This window comes from Crocuta crocuta, unplaced genomic scaffold (genome assembly GCF_008692635.1).
Source record: "Crocuta crocuta isolate KB4526 unplaced genomic scaffold, BGI_CrCroc_1.0 scaffold1544, whole genome shotgun sequence".
NCBI lineage: Eukaryota > Metazoa > Chordata > Mammalia > Carnivora > Hyaenidae > Crocuta > Crocuta crocuta.
The window spans coordinates 25,203-39,685 of NW_027530906.1; the positions used below are offsets into that span (position 1 = coordinate 25,203).

The window sequence follows — 14,483 nt, forward strand, 5'->3', positions numbered from 1 at the left end:
AGAAGGAGCTACATCTGAGGTTCTGAATGAACCTTGATAATCCAAATCTAGGAATTACTTGATTTTAAAATATCTACGTGGAAAAGAAGATGAAATGTTCCATCTAGAGACAGAAGAGCATAAAGTTGGGTGCAGTCCCTGGAGCCAAACTGTCTATGTTTAGATACTATTTCTGCCACTTAGTAGCTCTATGACCTTCTACTAGTGACATCAACTCTCTGTGCCTTAGTTTCTCCATCTGGAAAACAACAACAGTAACAGTACTTATCAGATGATTGTGAGTCTGAAATGAGTTACTACACATCAAGCACTTAGAACAGTGGCTGGCACATAGTAAGTGATCAAAAAAATATAAGCTCTTAGTGTTATTTTATTCTGGCACTTAAGTGAGGCAGAGTAATTTGTTGAGATACTGTGTTTATTCTTCCTTTACTTTCCCTTTCTTGTATTCCAAAAAAGAATGGAATGCTTTCTTCCGTGAAGAGAGAGTGGGTTGTGTTGCAGGGTCCAAAGTCTGTCGTATTAAGCATATTGTAAGGATTGTGCTCAAAGGAGGGGAAGGAAGTAGTTGACTTTAGAGTAGACAGAAGAAGAAGTGAGATTTCTCCAAGCCTTGGGAAGAACTGATAGTTGCCAGTTTGGGAGTAGTAAGATCTGGGGCCACCTCCTGGCAGAAGCCCTGGAGGTACTGTATCTGTGGTCAACTTTAGGAGCAAGATTCTTAAGTTCTGCGGCTTTCCCCTAGGCATGGAAGAGGTGCAACTGCTTGCTTTAACAGCACCATGCAGGCTTGGACTAGAAGGCATGATGGCCTGACGATTAGAAATTCTCTCCCTATTTGACACTTGCCACACAAAGCTCCTGAGTGTTTGTGTGATCCTAAGGAGTGTAGAAAGCTCCAGAAAGTGATTGGAATTTAATATTTTGCCAGCCTTGCAGCACAGAAATGTGCAGTTGAAATACATTTGGCTTAAAGGAAATGAAGAAATGTGATAGTTCTTCCATACCCAAGTTTGTGGAGTACCATTTATACTGATTACACAATAAACCATCATTGCCAAATGTAATTTGGTTGTTTTGTAAGGTCTTTTCATTATAATGTTAGAAAGACTATATTATATATAATTTTGTGCTAAGAAATAAGTTACAAGGAAAAGATCCTTAAAGGGAATGAGAGGTCACAGGGGTGGAATGGGTAGCAGTGAGGATTCACCCATGTGAAGTCATTGCTTATAATGGTGAAGTTATTAATTAAGATGTCCCTCAGAGGTAAGAGAGGGCTTTGGGGCACATGGTATCTGCCACTTTAGAGTGTATATTAGTTTCCTAGGGCTGCAGTGACAAAGCACCACAAACTGAGCAGTTTAAAACAAGAATTTATTCTCTCACAGTTCTGGAAGTTGGAAGTCTAAAGTCAAGGCTTCAGTAGGGCCATGATCCCTCTGAAAGCCATAGTGGAGAATTCTTTTTCCCCCTCCTCTAGCTTCTGGTGTTTGTTGGCAATCCTGGGCATTCCTTGCCTTGTAGATATATCACTCCAATCTCTGCCTCCATCTTTACTTCCACGAAGCATCTTGACTGAAAGAAATCTCATTTTCCTTTATGCTGGTATGGCATCTAATCCTTATCTTTCTTGTGGTATTTATCTTGCATCATAGTTATTTATGATTGCATCTGTAGGACATAACTTTTCAGCTGTCTGCCCAGACAATAAAATCTCTACCTTGGGAATAAGAGTCCAAAACAGCAGGGGGAGAGTTCTCTATTCATAGTACCCAATCATTGCCCCCTTCATAGCTAATTTAATGATGGCTGGGCAACTGACCAAATGGAATCAGTAAGATTATCTCCTTAGGAAATTTGAATTTGGAACTCAGGGATTCTACTGAGTCCCATTACTTTTGTTAATCCAAGGATATGTTAATCCAAGAATTGATAGGACTAGCAGAAAGCTCAGAGGAACAAAGAAAGTTGTTTTGAACAAAGAAGAATGAGTAAGTGTAGAGGGAAATGGCCGTACTGTTAGAAGAAATTATAGGGAAAAATCAGGATGTTGAAATTTACTACTTACTTCTTGTTGTTCTCATCAAAGTTCTGCAAGAGAGGAATTAACTCAAACAAGAACTGAGAAAGTCTGCAAGTAAACATAAGAAATACAGCGTTTCTAAGGTAAGTGCTTTCTGCCTGTGGACTATAGTCTAAATTGACCAATCGTTCCATAATTTGGAGACTTACAAGACTTAAAAGCAAATGGCTTCTGTATCTCAAAACTGAAGCTGGTATAATCAGTGGCAAGGAATTGGCAGCCATAGCTGAAGATACAAATGTTGGTCTATGTCTTTCTCAAGTAGGTTCTCTTAACAGTTCACTGTCAGACCAAGGGAAAACCCCACTGACTGTGATCTAGTTATGAGTGATAGTTCACTAAGGTTATTTTAGAGATAGGGGAATGGGCAGAGTGCAGACATTGAGAACATAAAAAAAGATAAAAGAAAACAAAAAAATATACAAAAGGAAACACAGTGGAGCATTAGAATGGAGCCTGAGAAAATCCAGAACCCCCTGGTACCCCCCCAAGGGCTTACTCCTATTAAAAGGAGGGCCAATACCTCAGATGCATCTTAAATGAAAGAATATTAGCTATGTCTCCTTTACCCTGGGGTGACCTTTTTGTGACCTCAATGCAAAAGTCAAGATAAAGGTCATTTAACTAAGGGACTAAGGGCCTGGGCAGAGTCCTTTAGCCTATTGCTCAAGGACAGAAACATCTAGACTAGTGTGAAGATTCAAGGACATGAGTTCACATTTTTACCATGACATATAATTTAAACCAAAATCTACTGTGGTAGAATATAGAATGCTAGTTGCCTACTGCAATATCTCTTTTTCTCTTTCTTTAGTAACCGATTCCCAATATTTATCTGAGAACACTACTGTTTGCAATAAAAGACTAGACTGCATTTCCCAACCTCCCTTATTTTTAGGCATGGCCATACCTTTAAGTTCTGGTCAATGAAACATAGACAACGGTGTTTCATAGACCTTCTGAGGAGTTTCCTTAGAAAAGAAGGAGGCATGTCCTTCTTCACCTTTTCTCATCTTACTGCCTGGAATCTGGATATAATAGCTGGAGTTTAGTCAGCCATCCTGGGCCATGAGGATGCTGGCTATACCCTAGGAAGTGCATTGCTACAGAAAAGCTAAGCCTGGCCAAAAAACCCAAAGCCTTTTGATTTTCAACTCCTAAGGCCATCCCTACATCACTGAACTCACATCCTCAGGAAGAGGGTTTCTGAAATGGTGTAGACTTCAGAAGGGTAAACGTCTCTAATGCCCTTTCAGGAGTAGCAAGTAAGACAATGCACAAGGGAGATGATCTTGGAGAACATCTGAGACATCCAGCTGGGCTGACCAAGAACTCACTCTACTGCCGAGGAGTTCTTGGTGTTTATGTATATGATACATAAATCAATATGATATTGATTGGCAATCTTCATGTATTGTATCAATTTTTTTTGTATTTCCAAATAGGAGGTTTGATTTAGTTCATCCTGTTTTCCCTCTATTTTTAGACACTGACTATTTTGGATGTGGTCAAATGTACCATTTACCTATAGATATGAAATCATGGGGAGCTACATCAAAACCTGCTCAAGATGACTGTAAGTCACTGAAGGATCTTGGGCTTAATGTTGGGTGCACTTGGGATATATGAACTTGGATTGTCTTTATATTTAGAAGGATGAGTACACTTTCATTTGTGTATGGTATAGTGGCATTATATTAGTTGAAGACCTTCTGTAAATTGGGTCGACTATCAAGTCTGTATGTTATTTTTGTCTGTCCAACATACATTCCCAATTGTTCTGCAAACAGCACTTGGGCTTCCTTTTGAGGGACCAACTCTCTCTTGCTGCCTCTCACTCCTTCTCTCTCTTTCTTTCTCTTTCAATCTACAACTTCTAAGCAGAGATGTCCCCTTCCCTGGTTAAAGAGTAGGTGCATAAACTCTAACTCTAACCTGACCAATTAGAATGTCCTATCCCCTGGCTTCAGGAATGGGCATGTGATCTAAGCGGATATAATCACNTGAGCTGTAACTATTGAGAACAATGCATTCTCTTCTTTTATTTTTTCCAAATTTATTGAGAAAGAATTGACACATAACATATAATTTTAAAGTGTACAGTGTGATAATTTGATACATGTATATATTGTAAATTGTTTGCCACAATAGGTTAGTTAACATATCCTTCACCTCACATAATTAGCATTTTGTTTTTGTTGTTATGGTGAGAACATTAAAGCTCTACTCTCTTAGCAACTTTCAAATATTATTAACTATAGTCACCATGCTCTACATTAGATCCTCAGAACTTATTTATCTTAAAACTGACAATTTGTACCTTTTGACCAATACCTCCCCATTTCCCTCACCCCTCAGGCCTTGGCAAACATCATTCTACTTCGTTACCATGACAACGTTTTTAGATTTTACATATAACTGAAATCACACAGCATTTGTCTTTCTGTGTGACTTATTTCACTTAGTATAGCGCGATCAATGTTCATCCATATTGTTGCAAATGGCACATTTTCCTTCTTTCTCATGGCTGATTAATATTCCATTACACACACACACACACGCACACACACACACCATCTTCTTTATTCATTCATCCACCAATGGGCACCAAGGTTGTTTTCATGTCTTGGAGATTGTGAATAATGTATTAATACCATATGATCTAACAATTCAGTAGGTACTTACCCAAACAAAATGAAAGCACTAATTTTAAAGATATGTGCGTCCCTATATTTATTGCAGCATTATTTATGGTAGCCAAAGTATAAAACCAACCTAAGTATCCATTGATAAATGGATAAAGAAGATGTGATCACACACACACACACACACACACACACACACACACTTGAATATTACCCAGNTGGACCTAGAGGGAATTATGCTAAGTGAAATAAGATTGAGAAATACAAATATCATACAGTTTCACTTATATGTGGTATCTAAAAACAAAACAAATGAATTCACGAACAAAAAGCAGAATCAGATACAGAGCACAAAATGATGGTTGTTAGAGAGAAGGGGGTAGGGGGGATTAGCAAAATGGATGAAGGGGATTGGAAGATACAGGCTTCCAGTTATGGAATAAGTAAGTCACAGAGATGAAAGGTAGAGCATAGGGAATATAGTCAATGGTATTGTAGTAGCACTGTATGGGGACAAATGGGAGCTACACTTGAGAGCACAGCATAAACTAGAGACTTGTCCAATCACTGTGTTGTACGCCTGAAACTAATGTAGCATTGTGTGTCAACTGTATTTTTAAAAAAAACCCACAATGAGGTATCACCTCCCATCAGTTAGAGAAGCTAATATTAAAAAAAAAAACAACCCCAAGAGATAACAAGTACTGGTGAGGATGTGGAGAAAAGGAAAGCCCTTGTGTACCGTTGGTGGGAATATAAATTGGTGCAGCCACTGTGGAAGACAGTAGGGAGGATCCTTAAAAAATTAGAACTAGTACTCTACTTTCTTTTAGATTCCTAATCTAGTTAGATGTAAGTGTAGACCTTCAAATAACAAACACAGAGGGAATTGGAGGTGAGAAAAGGAGAGTGGTAGATCCCTAACTTCACAGCTTGAGCACCAGCATACAGTTGTGCTTGAAGCCAACCGATCCCTGGATCTTTCAACTCTTTGACTTATTATGTCCACTTAAACAATCTTTATTTTGAATTTTGTCACTTATAACCAGAAGAACTCTGGCAAATAGACATTATATCCTTATAATGTTCTACTGTTACCATTTTATGTATTTATTTATTCATTCATTCATTCCATTCATTCATTCATTTATTTTTGAGAGAGAGAGAGAGAGAGAGGGAGAGGGAGGTGCAGAAACAGACGGAGGGAGAGGCTCTGAACTGTCAGCACAGAGCCTGACTCAGGGCTCAAACTCATGAACCTGGAGATCGTGACCTGAGCTGAAGTCAGCCGCTTAACCGACTGAGCCACCCAGGTGCCCCCCATTTTACTTATGCCAAGGATTACTTACAGATAGCAGCTTGTGGGTTTTTTTTTTCTCAGTGCTATAGATGTTTTTTCCTCTCATATTTATTCTGCCATGTCTGATCTGCTTTTGAGCCACATGTGAGAAGCTAACTCTCATCCTGATTGTTGATGCTGTTTATTTTTTTTAAAGCATTGCCCCATTTAAAGAATTATTCTGGATAGTCCCACAGGGGGAAAGAATAGAGATGAAGGATTGGGGGTGGAAAAGACAAAAAAAGGCAAATTGAAAAAGAGATTTGGGAAAATTCCTGGCAGACCTAGAGGACCAAACAGAGGGAAGGACATTCAATTAGGAAGCTGTTGCTATTTTATTGTGTGCCCTGTACTCTCTCAGTGCTCTGAGGACTATGGCAGAACTTCAGAAAGAAATGACTGTGTGGTACAATTAGAGAGGTTCATCTCTAGGAACTGTGGCTCCCTGTGTTACAAGTAGGATTCTTGTGCTCATGCTTGCATTGAAGCAACAGTGTCGCCTACTTTTTCTTTTTTTAATTGTGGAGAAAGACACATAACATAAATTCACCGTCTTAAAAGGAATGGGTAAAGAAGAAATGGAATATTATTCAGTCGTAAAAAGAGGGAAATCCTGCCATCACAACAATATGAATGGACCCCGAGGGCTTTATGATAAGTGAAATAAGTCAGACAGAGAAAGATACTGTGTGATACCACTCATATATAGAATCAAAATACATAAGGCGCACAGAAAGAGTAAAATAGTGATTGCAGGGACTGAGGGATTGGAAATGGAGTGACAATGGGTCAAAGGGTACAAACTTCCAATTATAAGAAGAATGAGTTCTAGGGAGATAATGTACAGCCTGGTGACTATAGTTAGCAATACGTTATTGTATCCTTGGCAGTTGCTATGAGCATTGAACTTTAATGTTCTCGCCATAACAACAATGACAACAAAATGGCGATTATATAAGGTGAAGGACATGTTAACTAACCTTTTGTGGTAAACATTTAGCAATATATACGTGCATCAGATCATCAAATTGTGCACCTTAAACTTGCACATGTTATATGTCAATTATATCTCAATAAAGCTGGAAGAAAATGACCATCTTAATCATCTTTTAATTGTACAGTTTGGTGGCATTAAGTACATTCACATTGTTGTGCAGCCATTACTACCATCCATCCCCAGAATTCTTTCCATCTTTCAAAACTGAAATTACGTCGCCATCAACAATACTTTCCCATTACCCTGTCCCCAGCCCCTGGAAGCCACCATCTACTTTCTGCATTTCTGAATTTCACAACTCTAGGTACCTCACATATGTAGAATCATACAGTATTTGTCATTTTGTGAATGTCTTATTTCACTTAGCATAATGTTCTCAAAGATCATCCATGTTGTAGCACATGTCAGAATTTCATTCCTTTTTAAGGTTGAATAACATTCCATTGTATGGATATACCAAATTTTGTCTATCCATTTATCCATTGATGGACACTTGGGTTGCTTTCATCTTTTTGGCTATTGTGAATAATACTGCTATGAGCATGGGCATACAAAAATATGTTTGAATCATCTGCTTTTGAAGAAACATGTAAGCTTGGATAATGAACATACTGAATAGTGTGGACATAAGACCAGAATACCTCTTTGTGAATGTTTATGACTGTGTAAAACCCTCAAGGACCTTGAATGAGCATCTGGTGGGAGGAAGAGGGAAAAGTTTTAAATTCTCTATCAGTCCATCAGATGGAGACTCAGAAAATTCAGTTTGAATTGGAGAAATAGAAATTCCTTATACTTATTTTGTGGGGTATCTTCCCAGCTGCTGCACTGATTTGACTAAATTTCTATTATTTGCCACAAAATGAGAGTTAACTCTAACATATTTTTTCCTCTCTTGGTTTATAAGGTCTTTTATAATGGAATCTACATCTGATAATTTATTTTTATTCTCCACAGGAGAAGTATAAAAAAAAGGGGGGGTTAATTATATGAAACACCATTAGGAGATCTGTGATGTTCTGGAGAACAGTATGGAGGTTCCTCAAAAAACTAAAAGTAAAAGTACCCTATGATCCAGCAGTTGCACTATTAGATATTTACCCAAAGGATACAAAAATACAGATTAGAAGAGGTACATGCACCTCAGTATTTCTAGCCACATTATCAACAATAGCCAAAATATGGAGAAAGCCCAAATGTCCATGACTTATGAATGAGTGAAGAAGATGTGGTATATATATATATACAATGGAGTATTACTCAGCCATCCAAAAGAATGAAATCTCCCCATTTGCAATGATGTGTATGGAACTAAAATGTATTACACTAAGCAAAATAAGTCAATCAGAGAAAGATAAATACCATATGCTTTCACTCATGTGTGGAATTTAAGAAACAAAACAGATGAATATATGGGAAGGGAGGAAGAAAGAGAAGGGAGGGAGAGAAACCACAAGAGACTCCTAATGACAGAGAACAAACTGAGGGTTGATGGAGGAGGTGGGTGGGAGATGGGCTAAATAGGTGATAGGTATTAAGTGGGGCACTTGTGATGAGCACTGGGTGTTGTATTTAAGCGATGAATGAATGAATTCTACTCCTGAAACCAATATTGCACTGGATGTTAACTAAAATTCAAATAAAAAAAGAGATCTGCAAAAAATCTCAAAACTAAAGTTACCAAAGAGTACAAAAGGGCACTTTGTGATTGGTTCATTCAACACATGATGTTACTTTTATTTATTTTTAAAAAAAAATTTTGTTAATGTTTATTTATTTTTGAGAGACAGCACAAGCAGTGGAGGGGCAGAGAGAGAGGGAGACAGAAGATCAGAAGTAGGCTCTGTGCTGACACCAGCAAGCCTGATGTGGGGCTCCAACATATGAACTGCGAGATTGTGACCTGAGCCAAAGTTAGACACTCAACTGACTGAGCTCCCAGGTGCTCCATGATACTACATTTAAAAAAATATGCTTTTATATATATGTGTGTGTGTGTATACATATATTTGTAATAAAATTTACCATTTTAGCCATTTAAGATGTACAATTCAGTGAAGTATATTCATAATGTTGTGCAATTGTCACCATTATTTGGCTCCAGACCTTTTTTACCATCCCAAATGGAAACTCTCTACCAATTAAACAATAACTCCCTATTCCCCCTAGTCCCCGGTAACCTCTATTGCATTTTCTGTCTCTATGTATTTGCCTATTCTGAGACCTAATGTAAGTGAGGTCATACATTATTTGCCCTTTTGTGGCTGGCTTACTTCACTTAGCATAATGTTCTCAAGGCTCATCCATGTTGTGGCATGCATTAGAATTTCATTCCTATTAAAGGCCAAANTATATGTTTACACACACACACACACACACACACACACACACACACACCACATTTTATTCATCCATTAATTTGTTGATGGACACTGGGATTGTTTCCACATTTTGGCTATTGTAAATAATGCTTCTATAAACATTGGTGTACATGTATCTGTTCGAGTCCTTGCTTTCAATTTTTGGGGTACACACCCAGGTGTGGAATTGCTGATTCATATAATTCTGTTTAACTTTCTGAGTAACTGCCAAACCCTTTTCCGTAATGACTATGCCATTTTACATGGCTACCAGCCAATGCACAAGGGTTCTTATTTCTCCATATCATCATCAACACTACTATCCATTTTTAATGATACCTATCTTAGTGAGTGTGAAGTGGTATCCTATTGTAGTTTTGGCTTTGTATTTCCCTAATGATTGATTGTGTTGAGCATTTTTCATGTGTTTATTGGCCATTTGTATATCTTCTTTGGAGAAATATCTGTTTAAGTCCTTTCTTTGTCCATTTTTGAATAAAGTCATTTAATTTTTGTTGTTGTTGAGATGTATGATAATAATTTATAATCACTGTGTTAGGTGCTGGAAATATTGCCATGTATAAGACATAGACTCTGCACTCGTGACACTCCCAGGCTAGTGGGAGAAGCGGACAATATTCTAATGCAGTGTGGTAAATCCAATGACAGTTATTTGCTGAAGGTATTGTGAGAGTTTCAAAGAGGGGCACACTAGTGGAGGTGGGAAGCAGATATGGATGTTTTCCTGAGGGATATGGTGCTTTGAGACCATCCTGGTCTCAAAGGATGTTAGGCAGGCAAAAAAAAAAGGGGAGGGTAGACATTCCAGGCAGAAAGGAAAGCATGAGCAATGGTTTGCAGGCATGAAACAGCAGGGCATGTTCTGGACACTACAAATATCTATCTACCTGCTGTTGAAGAAGCAAGTACAAGGCAGGCAGTGGCAAGAGATGAGGCAGGAGAGGGAGATGGGGACTGGATTATGCCAGATGTTACAGACTGTTGTAAGGTGTGTTTAGGCTTTATTCCCAGACCTATGGGGAGTGATTGAAAGGTTTTAGGCAGAGGAGTTATATAGTCAAACTTGTGTTTTAGATGAGAGCTTCCCAATCTTTGTTCATATTCCATCACAGGACACACAGCATGAGAATTTTTGTTTGACATTCTGAGGTAGATGGGCCTGCAGCTGCATCAGCTGGAGATGACAGGCCTTAGCTTTTGCTGCTTCCGACCCCAAACGGCTGTCCCAAGAGATGAGATTGGGAAGTCTTGTGAAGAACAAGACCTTGGAGGAAAACGACACTGAAGGCAGGCTGTCAAGTTCAACTAACCAGGTATAGTGAGGATAGAGAAAACAACTCAGAGATAGAATTGATAGGACTTGATAGACTGATAGACTGGATATGGAGGCAGGGAGTCAGAGGTGATTCCCAGGGTTCTGGCTTGGACAACTGGATGGGGGAGCCACGTGCTTGAGAGATATTAGGAGTTTAGGGATGAGAGTAAATATGTACTTTGAAATGAGTGGCTGGAGATGTCCAATAGGCCATTCTGTCCTTGTTGGCCTTATTGGTTATNCAGTGTAGAAATTCTTTTTTTTTAAATATTTTTAATGTTTTATTATTTATTTTTGACAGCGAGAGAGACAGAGCACAAGTGGGGGAGGGGCAGAGAGAGAGGAAGACACGGAATCTGAAGCAGGCTCCAGGCTCTGAGCTGTCAGCACAGAGCCCGACACGGGGCTCAAACTCACAGACCTCGAGATCATGACCTGAGCCAAAGTCGGATACTTAACCGACTGAGCCACCCAGGCGCCTCTCAGTGTGGAAATTCTTATAGCTTAAAAAGGAACCATAGGGGTGACTGTAATAGCGATCCACCTCCTTTGAAAACTTTCCCAGCCCACAGCCTCCAAGAGGCAACCTTTCATATGTACCACGTGACTTCAGCCTTTTGGACACCACTGAATGTTACCGGGATGAACATTTGACTCACCAATCAAATTTTCTCTCATGAGAATCAGGCTTTGGGGCCCAGTGACTATGTCAATTGTTTGTGGGGAACCAAGCCTGAAGGTCAAGTAGATCATTCCCTTTTTTAAAGTTTGTTTATTTATTGAAAGAGAGACAAAGAAAGAAAACACACATGGGCACAAGTGAGGGAGGGGCAGAGAGAGGGAGAGAGAGAATCCCAAGCGGGCTCCATATTGTCAGTTCAGAGCCCTATGTGGGGCTTGAACTCATGTAACGGGAGATCATGATCTGAGATGAAATCAAGAGTCAGACACTTAACTGACTGAGCCACCCAGGCACCTCTCAAGTAGATCATTCCTAAACCGTGTCCCCGGATTATCAGAATTGTTTGGGAACTTGTTAGAAATGCAAATTCTCATACCTCATCCCATATTTACTGAATCAAAGACTCTTGAGTGGGTCCCAGCCATCTATGTTTTCCAAGGCTTCCAGGTGCTTCTGTGCAGGCTATCCTTGATATGGACTCAGGATAAGAATACCCTTCTGGGAGTAGCCTTGATCTATCACTGGAGTGTGACAAGTAGGCAGAGAAACCTGGTTTGCAGAGAAGAGACTGGAGGAGAGAGAGAGAGACAGAGAGAGAGAGAAAGAGAGAGAAAGAGACAGAGAGAGACAGAGAATGGAAGAGAAGAGAGAGAGAGGCACAGACGTACACAGAGAAAGAGGAGAAACATGCTATTTGATAACTTTCCAGTTCTGCGAGGACCAGTTGTTCTTCCTACAGTCGGAATTTGTGAAATTTCCCTTTATTACTGCATAAATCTCTTTTATTTGAATGAAGTTTTCTTTTTTATAATAAAAGTGCTCTGATGCCCTAGTTGATTATTTCTCCAAAAATCTATTATGCACTTATTTACTGTGTGGCTACTGTTCAAGGCATCATAAGGGATACCAAGATCAACAAGACCTGGTTGTTGCCTTTGAGAAGCCCAGTTAAATGGAGGAGGAATACAGACAATATCAGAAGGGTACAGAAGGTGGCTACTGAGCTTTGAGATTATTTAAGCATTATTTAATTTAAGCAATTAAATTTGAGGTTTGATAAGCACTAAGTAAATATTAGCTGCATCTCAGTGGTATCTGGTAATGCCAAAGAAGACCTCAGGGAATACTTGATAGTTGATCTACTCCTTGACTAGTGAGTTTTGCAAGAAAAGGAGGAAGGAGATGGGAAGGTGTTTCAAGTGGAGTGAAAAGGGCACAAATGTATGGGAAACCATGGTATGTATCTGGGAAACATGGGTGATATAAGGGCAAACACAACTTAAAAATAAGAGGCTTGGGGGTCGCCTGGGTGGCTCAGTTGGCTAAGTGTCCGATTCTGAATTTCAGCTTGGGTCATGATCTCCTGGTTTGTGAGTTGGAGCCCCACTCTGCACTGTCAGTGCAGAGCCTGCTTGGGATTCTCTCTTTATCTCTCTCTCCCTCCCTCACTTACGCTCTTTCTCTCTCTCTCAAAATAAATAAACTTTTTAAAAAAAGAGGCTTAATTTTCCTTGTTAGAAATAAGTGGAGACTTCTCCCTCATCTCTCCCTTTTCTTAAAAAAATTCTTTCGGTGTCCTTTTCAAGTGTGTGTAAATCTTGATAATCTTAAAGTAGCCTCACAATTCTCCATGCTTCCTCAAGGACCTGGGAGCCACCTCTTTGAAATGCTAACATCAAGGGCAATCAAGTCCCAGATCTTCATTCCTGAGCGGAGGTCACAGCCTACCTTCAGGGAATCTCCCTCCAATTTGCAAAACTATCTCTTTGAGGTAAAGATAGGAAACATTTGTTTCTCCTATAGATAAAGTCAACACAGGTGGTCTCCCCAGTTACACTATAAAGTTAGGAGGAATTATGAATGACAAAAGGTGCCATGAGTTCTCTTACTTGAGGACTGGTTATCATTTATCTTGAAAACATGTCTGTAATGGGATGTAACTCCTTGACTAGATAAGGGGGTGATTCCTTTCTGGCTCTGTAGTTTCTCAGTGGATAGCCTATGGTGTGCAACCCATTTTGGCTTAATGTTCATTCACTTTTCTTTCACTACTACCTTTGTGGAGAGGATTTTTGGTTTGGAAGAGCTCATTTTTAATTATGTTTCTCCACCGGTGGTTTGCTTTGTCCGGAGTTGTACTGTTACAGAAAGCAAGGGGAAAGAGGAAACTTGAGGCCAAACCTAAGGCCTGAGGACAGAAGATTGCTGTGTTGGGGTGTAGGCTTTATCCCTTAAGGCAGTGAAGAAGTCTGGAATTTAAATCAGGGAAGTGAAATAATGAGTTTTTGATCTTAGAAAAATGATCCCAGTAGTAATGTGGAGGGTAGATTGGGAGGAAGAAGGGTCAAGTAGCATAGCACTAACTGTGGACATGACAATAATCTTAAAATACTATTTAAGAGTTTTCTTAGACCGTTATTACGCAAAGGTTATTCTTAGATTGACCTTTCCCTAATCCCCCTAACAATATCTGGACCTGTGTATCTTTTGTTTTTATTTAAAATATTTTTTCAACATTTAAAAAAAAATTATTTCTGAGAGAGAGAGAGAGAGAGAGACAGCGCGAGCATAGAGAGAGAGAGAGAGAAAGAGACAGCGCGAGCAGGGTAGGGTCAGAGAGAGAGGGAGACACAGAATATGAAGCAGGCTCCAGGCTCTGAGCTCTGAGCTAGCTGTCAGCACAGAGCCCGACGCAGGGCTCGAACCCACGAACCGTGAGATCATGCCCTGAGCCAAAGTCGGACGCTTAACCGACTGAGCCACCCAGGTGCCCCTGTGTATCTTTATTTTTTACCACAGGGACATTTCTCCAGGATATGGAGAGTAGAGGAGAGCAATAGTGGTTGTGGCTGCATGTCTGACACTCCTGGGCCGTTTTTCCTGAATGGTTTGAGTGCCCCTCTGGCCCCACAATCTCATACCAATGACTCCTGAGGTTCCAAGCATCTTCAGGATCTACAGTATCTCTGACAGTGGCCGTCAGGAGGAAGGAGTTGCTTATTACAGCGGTCTCCGTCATTAACTGGTGCTCAGTTTAT

At 39.7% G+C, this 14,483-nt stretch overlaps 1 long non-coding RNA gene across 1 annotated transcript; it reads left to right on the top strand.

Moving 5' to 3' along the window:
* Window positions 1-1,792: 1,792 nt before the first annotated feature.
* Window positions 1,793-9,409, top strand: LOC144236058 (uncharacterized). Its single transcript, XR_013336400.1, has 4 exons — window positions 1,793-1,994; window positions 2,093-2,169; window positions 3,573-3,662; window positions 8,854-9,409. It is a non-coding gene; the product is annotated as an uncharacterized LOC144236058 (long non-coding RNA).
* Window positions 9,410-14,483: the final 5,074 nt, after the last annotated feature.